The sequence below is a fragment of the Strix uralensis genome, chromosome 7 (genome assembly GCF_047716275.1).
Source record: "Strix uralensis isolate ZFMK-TIS-50842 chromosome 7, bStrUra1, whole genome shotgun sequence".
Lineage (NCBI taxonomy): Eukaryota > Metazoa > Chordata > Aves > Strigiformes > Strigidae > Strix > Strix uralensis.
This window is the reverse complement of record NC_133978.1, coordinates 9,957,378-9,971,795: the sequence shown is the minus strand read 5'-3', so window position 1 is coordinate 9,971,795 and position 14,418 is coordinate 9,957,378. Positions and strand designations below refer to the sequence as shown.

The following is a 14,418-nucleotide window of genomic DNA, read 5'->3' as shown; positions in this document are numbered from 1 at the left end:
CATTGTGTATTACAGATTGATGCCATATCCCAGAATAAAGCAAACTGGGACATATATTGGGGCTTATGGTTTGTAAATAGAAAAAATATTTTTGTGCAACTTAGTACTGCTGAGGTTTCACCTGTGAAATCATACCAGTTACCAGTGCTGATCTTCAGAGTTTGGGCAATTTGGGGAAATCCAGGGGAAAGCAAAGGAGATGTTTGAAAACGAGAATTGGGAAGAGTTTGAAAAAAAGTAATGTTATCTATAATTTTTTAAAAAAGGCTACATGGGAATAGGAAGAAGGTGATTGTTACCACTGTCTACTTAGGACAGGATTAAAAACAAACATTTCTGTCAGATTTCTCTTGGATTTTTGGGGGGGGGGGAGAATAGCTAATTATTGTAGTAAGTTGCATATGCTTTGAGGTCCCTAGTAGTGGAGATTTTTCAGGACAGATTAAGTAACTATCAGCAGTGCTCTAATATACGAGATCCTGCTGCAAAAGTGACTTAAATGACCACCTGTAATAGCTCACTCCACTTTCAAGACTTTTTAAAAAGAACTGATCGTGATTTAGGTGCTGAAGGACGCTGAAAGAAGGAATCCATGTAGGAGAGCCACAACAGTGCACATCAGTGCACTAGGGAAGGGAACAGGCTTCTGGATTCTGTAAGTAAAGATAGGGTTCATTCCAGAGTGAAGGGGTTAGAAGAAGAATAAACCAAAAAAAAATTACTATAGAGAAGGCCGTTTGTAGCATGAATTTTTGGTAAAATGCAGGACAAAGAGATAATAATTCTATGAGCTCATGACAAAATGGATTACGCTTTTGATTGGCTGACTCATTATATTGAAAATAGTACTTAGTGGTGTAAATAGCATATCAGCCCAAAGGAAGAAATGGTCAAGAAGAGACTCTTGGCAATTAACCTCTTCCTTGCCCCAATATACAATGACAGACAGGGATATTTTTTGCATATTTCTTGCTTGTTCCTCTTTTGTCATTTTCATAAATAAAACTTGAACCACAGTCATCACTGACTTCAGCAGCAGCTGAAAATGAATGTGTGGTAACTTATATTTGAGTGCCTAAATTTAGACGCCGAAACTGGTGTCTGCAAGCAGTGTCCTTAGCTGTTCTGTTCTTGTCTGCTGTCAGAGAAAAGTTGTGAGCACAGAGCTGGTGTGAGGGTGGGGGCATTCCTCATGGGTGAGACTTTGTAGAATATTTGGGGGTGTTTTAAAGTTCCTGCCACAGCCTCAACAATGTGTAGTTGTCTTATTTCACAACCAGTGTTCTGCTATTAGCTGTGCCTAGGTATTTAAATCCAAGTAGTGAATCTTGTGCTGTCCCAGACAGTTTTGCTAGTGGATGTCAGGGGACCCAGATTTGCTGTGTCTTTTGAACCAAGACTGTTATGTGCAGCAGCTCAGCTATGCCTCCCCTGGCCTTTCATTGCCTTATTAGGTGGAGAAAAGCTGGTCAGGTACAGAGCAAATATTTGGAGTAGATCAGTGAGTGGTTATAAAGAAGCATATGACAGCTCTGAATGTCCATGCTTCACCACCCGCTGAAGTAGAGGAAAAAGAAGCTGTAGAAAAGCCACTCTCAGACTTGTGCTGAGTTGTAAGGGCAGGCGCTGAAATTGCTGTGAGAGGATGGAGAGTTTGCTACCATGACTCTCCTAGAGAAGGTGGAAGTCCAGAGGGTTGGGTGAGTCAATGGGGACTTCTGGGAGACAGAGGGTTTGTATTTGGGCCACTGAAGAGTTTTAGTCTGAAAATGTTGCAAATCTCTACTTCTACTATTAAAATAGACTTTTTTCCCCTTGCTTGCTGACCAGCTGCCACTGGCTTAATCACCCTAGTAATACAGCTTTTGCTTTTTTTTTTTCCTGGCATTGTCAGGCTAAAGTTTATCCAGACAGTGAGGTATGTAAGACCATAATGCTAATTAAAATATTGACATAATCCTATGCCCAGTATTGACATTCAGGAGTTAAACTGATATTGGTAGCGTATGGGGAGAGCTAGGTCATGTTTTCTAGTTTCTCTCAAGCAGTGCCTTTGTTTTGTAAGTCTTGAGTTTGCAGGTAATTTTTGACATGACTCATATGCCTGGTAGTAGCAGTAAACAAAAACAAGTATTTGCAGAAATTTGTCAAGAGTAAAAGCACTTGAAGGCAACCTTTTGAATATGGCATACATATATTATTGATTCAATTACCAATTTTTACTTTTTTTTACTATACTTGTGAGCTAGAGTTTGACTTTGACTTTTCTACACTTAATGGAAAATTTGTCTTCTCCTGCAAATATTTAGACAGCTAAACTGTAGGGACAATTTTCAGCTGTCTTATATTGTTTGTCCACAGCTGTTGCTCTCTGTTTTCCTGGTTTAAATAGATAGGACATGACAGACTTGTAGAAGATGCTGGAAAGGGGCTGTAATTTTTTTTTTTGCTATAGAGAAACAATTAGTGGAAAACTAACACTGGTAATTTTTTTTACTTTAAGCTGTGAATATAGAACTTGAAACAAAGTATCTCAGCATCTCAGAAGAAACACCACTGCCACCATTTTTCTAAGTGGACATATTTTCTACCTGAATGCCTAAACTCCTATACCTCACTATTTTCTAGTCTAGTTCTTCTATAATTTGCCAAGATTGACAATATTTGCATACTTCTCAGTCTGAAATGCATGCATGCACACAAAATACACAGTCTCTCATGAGCGGCTGCTCTCCTCAGGCTGAGATATAAAGCTGGGAAAACTCTGCTGTTTTATGTGTTTATGATGTTTGGCTTGTGAATATATGGAGGAATGGAATCTTTGTAGTTCACTAGTTCTCCAACTATTCACCTTAGGTATTCACTCACTGCTAAGCTTCCTAATTAACCTACAGACTACCTGATGTGGTGTTTTTACTGTTGCTTATCTTAACACAACTTTGTTAATGCTAAATATTTTCTGTAATGCGTTGCTAAGGCAATCAATACGTAATTGACTTAAATATTTAAAGCAAGTCTCTTGCTGACATTGTGTTTATTGTTTGGAATGCCAGATTAATTACAGCATGTATTGCAGTCGCTGTATTATGAGCTACATCTGCTTTTCGTTAACTTTCTCTGTAAATGAGAAACTGTCAGTGCATACTGTTTCTCATATTCTGAAGAAAAATTCCCCAAACCATCTAATTGTGTACTTTAAAAATTAAAGAACTGTTGCATTTAGATCACAAGTTCATTTATTTCCTTTGTTTCTGGAGAAGCTGACCCAAGCATAGATGACTCCTCCCTGTTTTGCAATAAATAAATGAACAGAAGAGACTGTCCCAGACCATTCGAAACTTGGCCACAGGAGTTCATGTTGATTCTTTTCAATGTGAGCAGTTAGACACGCACAAATCCACAGCATCCCTTGTGCCAGCAGCTGGCAGCAAATACCTCATTTACTGGAGTTATTTATATGAGCCTCCAGATTGCTACCATTTCAGAAACCAGCCAGATCAATTAATTCTCCCCGCTTTGCGTGCAGGTGACAACTGAGCTTTTTAAGAAAGTCACGTTTACTTGAGGCTGTTACCTTGTTTGCAGTTAGCTTGTCAATTCTTCTGTGCTGGAGGTGTGTGTGCTTGTGCCTACAGCAATGAATGCTGGTTGTATGCAAAAATGTTAAATCATGAATTTGTATTGGCTCACAGAAAGTTACAGAACACTTATGGTCACATTTATGAATGATTTAAAGAAACAAATTTTAGGTAGCAAAGGAGCCAGCAGGTGGGCATGGTACTTTAAATAAATTTACGGAAGGGTGTTTTGAACTGTGTTCATTCTTGTAAGAATAGGAACAAAGTTTTGGGCTTTTCTGTTTTTGATCAGAGCTTGCTGTACTTTCTGTAACAAACAGCAATTTGCTTATATCAGGCAGATAAGGAAGAGCCAAAATATGAACACAGTTGTGCTATGAAGGGAATTATCAAAGGGCTCAACATCCAGTGAGAGTGCTTGGCCAGTAACTGTAGTAAAAACTGAAATTTCAAGCCGTGGAATGTAGTAATATTAACTCTTATCACTGTAATTAAAATACTTGAGAGTACAAATTTGTCACAATCTTTCAACAAAAACTGGAGTTAACTGACATATTGGTTTTGGATTTTTTTAGGAGCTTCTAGCCATTAGCAGATACCTTGCAATGTGCTCCATACTGTGCTTACATGTAAACTAGAGACTGACATAGTGTTCCACTCTGTGATTCCCAACCTTTTATTTAAACTCAATTTTGGGGCACACAAAAAGCAATTTATGAGAATGACTGCTGAAATTCACATCACACGGATGTTCAACAGGTAATTAACCTTCCAGAGGTGAGTTTTACTATTGAGAGACAGATGGACAGAAGAGATGCAGAGAAAACTCATCTGAGAACATCTCAAGGATGATTTCCTGATTTAAAAGGCAACACTTCACATCTTTCAGGTGGTTTTTTTAAGTGTATCACAAAGAAATTACCCTTGCAGAGGAAGTGTGGGCAGTGTGTTGATTACTTGCTATGAACTCATTCCTAAAAAGAAAAGCAGAAGCTTTTAAGCAGGTCACTGGTCCTCAGGAGATGAAGGTTCACTCCCCAGATCAGCTGCAAGCTGCCTGTCATTCTGGGGAAAGTAATTTAATATCTGTGAATAAGAATAACCTTTTAATGTAAAATATACAACTGTTACAGTGCCATATGAATATTATCACACTAAAAGCCAAGAAATGGTAGGTGGTTATATTATTAAAATGTGTTGGTCAGTATTCACATCAGAAAATCGCGTATATTAAAAGCATCTTGAAGTTTTCAGTAGTCATAAATAATTTCCACAAGATGACTTGATTGGGTGCATCACAAATGGATTTAGAAGGACAATGGAAACACTACTTCCCCTATCTGCCTATGTGCTTTTTGTCTTCCTGGAGATTACAGCCTGCACAGCAGTGATGCATGGAAAAAGCTATTACATTACCATGCTGGCTGTAGGAAAAAAATAAAATGTACATTGTGCTTTAAAAAAAAAAATCTTGTTCAATGAATGGCAGAAACTAGTTGATAACAATCACAGCAATTTTTGAGTCAAATTTCATACACTTAATATTATCATAACTTTAAAATGTGAATTGATATCTAACATTTCAAATTTCAAACTCAAGCTGTAGAAATGTATGTGATAATGATCTAACTTTATCAGAAAGAAAATGACTGCTGCCTTATAGCTTCAAAAAGTTAAGGAGGTTTTTCTTCAGTGTCTATCATTATAAGCAATGTTATTCATATCTGGTACATAAAAAGACAAAATAGGCAGTGAGTATGATCAGCTCGTGCTTGAGTTCTCTTTCATAAGAGACTACTAAACCATTAAATCAGTATTAGACTGTGGACTGTCAGACTAGAGTTTTGCTGGATTGACAGTGCTTCAGGAAAGCCCCTGTATTGTGCTGCTGTGAGTCCTTGTTATGCCTGTCTCTGCATGCTCTGTGGGCCAACACCGCACAGGTAGCTGATGCAGATATGTCATGCACTAGGATTTATGAGCAATAAGTCAATGACTCTTCTAAATACACAGCACTTATTTTTATATAAGTAAGAAAAAGTAAGCATTGTCAATAATGTGTGTTCAAGATGAGTAACAAAAGGTCTGTTAGAGCTCTAAGCTCAGTCTTTAACAATAGTTGACTATAATGCAAATAGTAAAACCATCTCATGGGGCTTTTTGTGCTTACTGTTTACAGTATTTGCTCAAGTCTTACTGTTGACAATGCAGTGGCCAGAAACATCTCTCTACCATTTGCCAGTTGGTCTTATATAACTATTCATATTCCCCAATTGCATCTATTCCTGCTGTTGGGCTTCCAGCCTCAGGAGACACCAGTCTGTGTTTTGCCTTGGCTCACAAACCTCATGTTGCAGCTACTTATTGCTCTACCTCTAATTAGCTCATCAGGACCTGCCTGTGATCTCCTGCTCTTGCAGAGGCTGTCTGATGATGGGGATCTCCTCGCTGGGGTACTCTGCTCCTCTGTGGGGTGTTGCATCTTTTCACTATTGCCCTGGTTTTGACTGGGTTAGAGTTAATTTTTCTTTTTAGCAGTTAGAATAGTGCTGTGTTTTGGATTCAGTATGGAACTTGGTATGAGAAGAATGCTGATAATACACTGATGTGTTCAGTTGTTGCTAAGACATCAAGGACTTTCTAAGTTCCCATGTTCTGCCGATGTGCAGGTGTACAAGAAACTGGGAGAAAGCACGGCCAGAGTACCAGACCCAGATTAACCAGTGAAACATTCCATATCATGTAACATCATGCTCAGTATATAAAGGAGGGGCGGCCAGGAAGGGGGGTGTTCTCTCGCTTCCAATTTTGCAGTTTCAGGATCTTGGTTTTCAGGATCTCTAGCCAGGAACAGGCTGGTATCAGTTGGCAGGTGGTAAGCAATTGCATTTTGCATTACCTGTTTATACTTTCTATTATTGCTACTGTTTTATTTTGTTTCAATTATTAAGATGTTCCTAAAAGTCTCCCTTTACCCCTCCAATCCTCTCTCCCATCCCCTGAGTAGAGGAGGGTGAGTGAATGAGCAGCTGGGTAGTGTTTGGCTGCTGGCCAGGTTTAAACCACCACAGTCCTTTTTGGTGCCCAACCTGGGCAGAGGAATACAAGAAGGTAAGGATAGTAATGGGAGAGGTAACGGGCAAAACACAGACCCTGTTAGCAGAATGATCTTTGGAATTTCTGTTGTAACTGTGATGGTGGGACGAGGGGTGGATTTTGTGTCTTGTGTTTCAGTATTGTGATAATGTTGTTTTGGTGTGGGGAAGTTTTGGATTTTTGTTTCTGTGTTGATGCGAGTGAAGTCTGTGAATACTCATGTGTAATGAATGTGGATTGTAATGACAATTCTTAAATACATGATTCACAGAGGCAAGGGGTGGAATGTGCTGGGGGGTGTGTGTGTGTGGTGGGGTTTCTGGTAGGGGGAGGGGCTACAGCAGCAGCCCCCTGTGAGAAGCTTCTCAAAGCTCCGCCAGTTCCAAGTCAGACCCAGGTCTGGCCAAGACCAAGCCAATTAGCGATGGTGGCTGCACCTCTGTGATAAGGTATTTAAGAAGGGGAACCTGGGTGGTGTTGTGGGAGTTGTGAGGAGGAATTGCAAGGTGGACGCCACTACAAACACCAAGGTCAGTGGAAGGAAGGAGGAGGAAGGGCAGGAGGTGTGCTGGTGCACCCCCCCCTCAGCCACTGGTGAGAGGGCAGGGCTGCCCCCCCCCACCACCCATGGGGGTCACTGGTGAAGCAGATGCCCAGCTGCTGTGGAGGACCCCACACCAGAGCAGGTGACTGCACCTGAAGAAGACCGGGACTCTGTGGGAAGAAGTCCCCGCTGTTGTAGTTTGGTGCTGGGAGGATTGCAACATGCAGGAGGGACCCGCACTGGAGCAGCTCAGGAAACGCTGCAGCCTGGGGAAGGGGCTCACGCTGGAGAAAGTTCATGGAGGACTGTCTCCTGTGAGAGGCACTCCACACTGGAACAGGGGAAGAGTGTGAGGAGTCCTTTCCCCCCCTGCCCCACACCCCCACCCCGCACCCTCCTCCCCCCTACCCTGGCACTAAGGAGGGAAAAGTGGCAGAACTGACTGCACCCCCCATTCCCTGCCCCCTGCACCGCTGGAGGGGAGGAGGTAGAGAAACTGGAAGCAGAGCTGAGCCCGGGAAGAGGGAGGGGAGAGGAAGGTGTTTAAGATGTGGTAGTGCTTCTTACTATGCCACTCTCTGTTAAGTGTTGTGGTTAATGTCTGAATTAAATTGATGTTCTTTTTCTTCCCCTAACGAGTCTGTCTCTTGCCAGTGGCTCTAACGGGTGTGTCATTCCTTCCTGTCCTTATCTCGATTCCCAAGTCTTTTGCTTTATTACTCCTTCGCAGTGCTGAGTGGGGAGTGACTGGCTGTGTAGTGCTCAGTTGCCCTCTGAGCTCAAACCAGGGCACCTGTGTTCATTGCACTTCAGATCTTTACTTGACAGCTGAGTAAGTGCTTGATGATGTGCATTTATACCCCCTATGTTTGGGTTGGGGTGAGAAGCTTAGAGGTACTCTTTGAAAGACAGATACACTCACAGTGCATGGTCTGACTATGCCTTGCTGTAACTTGAAATAAGAATAATTTTCATGTACTTCATGTAGTTTTTGCTGCTTGGTTAGCTCAAGAATACTCTACAGATGTTTCTTTATTAGACTTTTCATTCTTCTCTTTATTTAAAACAAATGAAAAAAACCCAAACAAAACAAAAAAACTGTTCATCATGTTCATCAGGAACACAATTGAAATAATAACCTCTAAAAATACAATAATCCAGGAAAGCGAAACTTTTTTGGGGAGAATCCATTTCACTCTGTAGAAGTGTGATACTAAAGCAGAGAAAGTAATATGAGTATTTGTAATCATAACGAAAAATACTATGTTTAGCTGTCTTGGGCTTTAGTCACCAGGTGTCTCATGTCCTATCAAGAACCATCTTCTTGCACCTTTCTGATATTTCATTGCATACTAGTTCTCAAGAGGACAGTTCTGTTTGTCCTGTTCACTCAGGTGTATCTAGTGCACTAGTGTTTTGCTGGACCCTAGCTGCATCCTTCTGTTCCAACCACAGAATTAATACTTTCCAATGGCTGTATAAAAATCAGCTCACGCAGTGGAATGCAGTCAGTTAGAGCAACAAGACGTTAAAAGGCGCAGCAGTAATTAGGAAGCATGAAGACACAAACTGAGTGTTGTTGGATTTGAATGTGGGAGAATTTGCAATGAAGGTTGAGCCTGAGGCGTGCATTTAGGCTCACGAGTCAGATGTTATGATGCTTTTTATTTACAAAACACAGCCACAATGACTTTTTTGCAAATGTGTGTGTAAGAAACTAAAATTATCTCGAGGCTTACGCATCAGAATTGTAACCTTGAATACGAGCCTGTGTGCAGTGAAGATATAATGGTGTTATTTTTGATAGGAATGTTGTAGGTTGTTTTTTAAATTCTCTATTATGTTGATCTCATAATACTATCGCTTTTTTCTTCTCTTTATTTCTTTTTTCTTTTTCCCAGGCATTGTGGTTCTGTGTTTGTGCTTTGAGATACAATGGCAACAGACATTTAAGTAATGAACTGTGAATTCATTGGTTCCATGCTGAAAAAATAAGACATAACAGGCTTTGTGTCCTGCTGAGAGATTGCCTTGCTTTGGGTGGCTGCTTAGGCTAAAGACTGAAGAACAACTGCCCAAGAAGTAGCAGAATTGCAGCATGGCGTGTGCCTTTTAGTGTCTGAATGCATTTATAAAATGTCCCTAATGACTTTTTTTAGAAAAAGTAAAATAAGGAATTCAAGCTAATATGGTGGTAAGAAACGGAAATTGTGTAACTGACATGGCGTCTCTGGGTGATTACAATTAATTCATTCTCATTTCTTCTTTTCAGGTTCTCTTCTTCTCCACCTTGGCCTTCCCCTTCTCCCTTCAAATCCGGTCACTTTTCTGTTTAAATTGCCATATGTTCTGTTACCTCTTCCTTGTCTTACCTCTTTGCTTATGCTTTAAGAGAAGTCTTTTCAACTTCATTTCCTCTGTCACTGGGTCCGAAATCCAGTCATCAATAGTTTACTTCTCCAAAAGTAATAAGTTGTACAGGTAATCTATTTTTTTTTAACACTTATCTGATGTTTCTGGCTAATTTCACTTAATTCTGAGCGTTCTGAACATGAATTTTCAGTATTGTGCTGGGATGTTTCAAGGCTGCTAAGAGACCCAGATGCGGGATTCAGCTATGATTTGATGTAGAGGTGCACCTCATTTTATTTCTTTTTGTTTGTGAGGCTACATCAAACAGATATTTCACTTGAGCCATTTTATTTAATGTAGCTGTTACAGGTTTTGAAGTTTTCTTTTGAACTACACTATGAAATCTTTGAGAAACAAGATTCTTTGCTCTAACAGACATTGCACAGCATTTCTTCTGTGAGGGGCGTGTGTGTGTGCGTGCAAGGTCAGTGTTTTACCAAGTCTCTGCTTCATGAATATCTATGTATAAGTGTGTCTGTATATGTATATGTGTATATACATACTTTTTTAGAAATCGTGGAGATAAGTAAGGAGGGCATAGTACACTTCACCATCATACAGTTGTTACAATGCTTAAAAAGCGATGATCTCGGGTGACTACAGAACAGCAACCAAATGTAAAAAGAGCAAAACTGCTTTTTGTGGACCTGTGGCAGAAGCAGTGCAACAAGTACTTACTTTTTCTCAGCTTCCTACTCAGAATATGGGTAGAACAGAAATTCTTCTAAAGATGGCTTGGAGTTAGATGCCACAGTAATGGGGAAAGTTAAGAGTCAAAAAGTTCTGAGAAAACAAGGAGTCTTTCAAATGCGTGTGAACATATAGGCAGTGGTTCTGGCTCTTCCCAAGAACGTTTCGTAATCAGCTGTTTGTCCACAACAGACAGATCCCCTAGAATGCCCAGAGCCTCAGGATATGTCTACTCTGAAGACACTATTAATTGTTTGCAGCCCATGTTGAGTTTTATGATGCTTTGGGTAGGCTTTTGATCATGCCCAAGTTAGCTAGTTGAAATCTCGTTCAGAGATGATGATGCTGCAGTCTAATTTAAACTGAAAAAAAAAAACCCCAAACTCAAAACAAGAACGCCCATGTTGTTGAGTGCTATGTCTGAGGATACAGGGGGAGTCTGCATTAGGAAGTAGCCCATTGTCTTCTGCCTTAATTACATGAGTAGCTTTTTTCTTCTGTGGTTTAGATACTGGAAGGTGAAGTAAGTGCACTGAGGTGCACTGGAGAGGGTGGGAATTCTTGTAAATTCATAAGCCAACAGCAAGAAGTGCCCAAGTGACAAATTTCCTTTCTTATTCAGTCGAGTTACTTTGCATATGCCCTTAATCAGGAGCATTTGCTGCATGCTTTTAGCCTTAATGTTTTTTCTCCATGGGAATAGATTGAGCCTTTTTCAAGTCTATCTTGGCTATCATCAATTCATCTAGTTTGGTCAGTGAATACCCACTCTAACAAATGTACACACAGTATTTCCTAATTTATTTAAAAGCATTAAATAAACTCTTTCAATTCAGTTATCTGTTTTTCCATATTAATAGGAAGTCCTACTTCACCTTTCTGATTAATTCACTTGTTTTATAGAGCTATGTTTCATTTTGTTGTAGGGTGAATAATGTACTCATTATTTCAGTTGAGAACATACCAACTTACATGTGTTCATTTGGCTTTCTCTTTTTATTTTAACTTCTCGTATAGCTTAGTGTGTGTTTGCTAGTAATTTTGGGGCAAATATTTTCTTAACTTGTCCTTAAAAATGCTAGGTCTCTTTGGTCTTTGTTTTTCTTTGAATGGCTCAAGTTCAATAATACTCATGGGCTATTCAGATCCTAATCAGCTATTTATTAAGACTGACTGTCATCTGCCCTGGTGTTGCCCAGTTGTCTAGCTATTTTTAGAATAGTGGTATTTCTGTAACTTAAGTAAAGTCGGTTCATCCTGTAAACAAGCGAGATGCATAGCTGTGGTCTGAAGAGTTTGCCCAGACATTAAATGTAATGTCTGAATTGCAGGAGAAGCCTACACAGTTAAATGTTTTAATTATTTGAAATAACTCTTGCCAGGCAAAAGTTAGTGTAGATGCATTTCACTGGCACAAACGTATTTTTGCTCAGAGGAATTTTATTTTGTTTACTGAAATGTTGCACACAATAGTAGCAAAAAAGCTGGAGGCTTGCTGGTATAGCTGTGGACAAAGACCGAGGAGGTGGAAACTCTGCCAAAGTGTGGAGTGAGGAATTTGAGGATAGGAGCAATAAAAGACCACTTGAAGGCAGAAGTCTGGCAAAATGAAGACTGTTGAGAAAAATTTCCAGCATTTTCTCTTGTGTAGCTTTAGCTTTCTATTTTATGTAAATATTCCTCCATTCTTGGGGGGGGGGGGGGGGGGGAATCCGTTAAAATTAAATTTCTCTTTTCCATTCTTAAGGAAAAAGGTACTGCCCATCAAAATCAATTAAAAGATAGATTACTATACAATGACATTTTCTAGATTTTTGCAAGACACTAATCATGTTTCTTAAGAGTCAAAAACTTTTCCAGTTTCTAATACTGCACTTGTATTGAAAGTATTAGACCTTTACATGCTTTTAGCACACAGACTTCTTCTGAAGCCTCTGTTCTATGTTTACAAATAGTTTGTAGAGCTTTGGTGTCTCGTTTCTTCATTCATGGTAGGCATCTGTTTTTTGCTCTAACTCTGGTTTTATTCAAAGTATACTTTTATATTCAAAAGCTAAAAAAAAAAAAAAAGGGAAATGGATTTTTTTTTTTCCACGTAACAGCAGGTTCCAAAACCAGTGTTCCTCACGGATGAAGTATGGCATCATGTCTTGGTGATCTGATCCAGTTGTCACCTGGACAAAAATGATATTGTTATGGCCCCAGTCACAGCAAGAGCCATTTGTGAGAATCGGTTGGTCTTGTTCAGTGGGTGGTCTTGTTCCACTTAAGGCTGCGTGCAGGTGCTGTGGTCAGTTGGGTCAGTCTAGATACTGACTGGAGGGTGATGCTATGCTTATCTGTACTGACAGTACTGTTCATACATTACACCTGCTTATGCCTTTATGCCTGATAATCCTCTTCACACTTCTAAGAGTGCTGTTTATCTTGTTTTGGATGTCGTTGAGAATGCATTGCTACAGTCGCACCCTGTAGGTATTTCAAATATTACATGTAGAGCTGTACCCAACAAACATTTTTGTCTTAGTACTAAGGCAAGGTAGAATTTTTTTTTTAAATTAAAAAGTGTAATTGTTAATCAATGGAATAAATAATTTCACCTGGAAATAGGTGGTAGGGAAAAGTTTTATGTTCAGCCCTGTCTAATGTAAATACAATAGCAAACAGACATCATTTGTCATATGCAAGTGCTGAACACCCTGAGTTTGTGGTGCCAAGAAGTAAAGTTGTCTGGAACCATTTTTAATGTACTTGGCTCCTTATTGGTGACAACAGCTTCAGAAAATGTTTAGAAATCTTAAGTCAAATGGTTTAATTATTCCCTTGTATTAATGCACCAAGACCTTACATGGTCATTTTGTTCCTACTCAGATAGAAACCTGAAAACAATTTCAGATGCTATCCAGTTTTGGACTTTTCCACAAGATAGTCTGGATTAACTAGAAAGCTGAAATTGAAGGTAAATGCTGATTCCATCAGTGACAGGTTTTCTCTGTTTAGCAGAGAGTCTAATCTGCACTGGGTTTGCAAGAAGTTTGGGAGAAACTTGCCTTTTTATTATCTCCTGGTAAATCTGCCTGTGATACAGGGTTTTAAAACAAAGTCCTCTACTTTGAAAATAAATAATTTAGCTAGGAAAAAAACCAGGCAGCTTTTCTAGCTCATTTTTCATAAGGGTTGGCCAAACTAAAATATTTGGGGTTGGGCTCAGAAAAAGAGTTGGTATAATGATAGGAGATTTGATTAGCATATATGGATCTTCACTGGAAATCACTACTGAACGCTAAAACTTCTTTAATATCAGGGGCAGCGGGGAAAGGTAGAACAAGAACCAATGAGCCTGAAGTGCCAGAAATCAGTTGCAAATCTGGGAGGCTGGAACTGATGAACCATTAGAGCAGACAATTTTACACTTTTCCACGTTTTCCAGAGGAGCTGCAATGCAAACAAGCTAATTGATTCCACAGAGAGGTATATTTAAGAAATCTAAAGGTCTTAATGTTACATTAAGAAATGTAATATACAGAAAATCAGATTATATGATCTAATTGCCCTCTGAAATTTAATCAATTCCTGAAATGATCTGTTCTTTTGTTGATTCAGTATTTGAGTACCTGTTTTCCTGCAGATCATACATAATTTCAGTGTACTTTCAATTCCTACAAAGCCAGTTCAAAGAATTCAAAATCTGTTAGGTGCAAGTAACTCTTCTTATGCAAAATTTTGATGTGGATGTCATATCTGAATTGTCTTTCCTTGAAGGAAAGAGTGAGCAAGTTTCAAAGGAAGAATTCTGTTAACTTTTAAAAACAAGTTGCTTCATATCCATTACCAACCACTGTCATTGAGAAGTCAAGTAAGGAGAGGGTACTTAAGACCAATTTTGAAAGATTTCATAGCATATTTTCGAATTGTCACTGGCATCAGTGGTTTCTTTACTTGTGGATTCTTCTTTGCTTTTGTTTTTAAAGTGAGTAATTGAGCTTTTTTTCCTCTAAAAAGAACAAAGAAAGGTTAAATGTAGAAATATGGGACTTATTTATTTTCTGAAGCTGTTGGTATCAACAAAAAGGAGGAGTCCAACCGAGATGAGAAATG

At 39.4% G+C, this 14,418-nt stretch overlaps 1 protein-coding gene across 5 annotated transcripts in view; it reads left to right on the top strand.

The window, feature by feature from the left end:
- Positions 1-14,418, top strand: part of BICC1 (BicC family RNA binding protein 1) — a 115,160-nt gene that overhangs the window by 69,078 nt on the left and 31,664 nt on the right. Inside the window, exon 1 of one of the 5 annotated variants that reach the window (XM_074874404.1) lies at positions 9,584-9,699. The exons of the other annotated variants lie outside the window; for them this stretch is intronic. The gene's annotated coding sequence lies outside the window, so the exon portion shown is untranslated. Of the gene's footprint in view, positions 1-9,583; positions 9,700-14,418 lie in introns of those variants that run through there. 5 annotated transcript variants of the gene reach the window in all.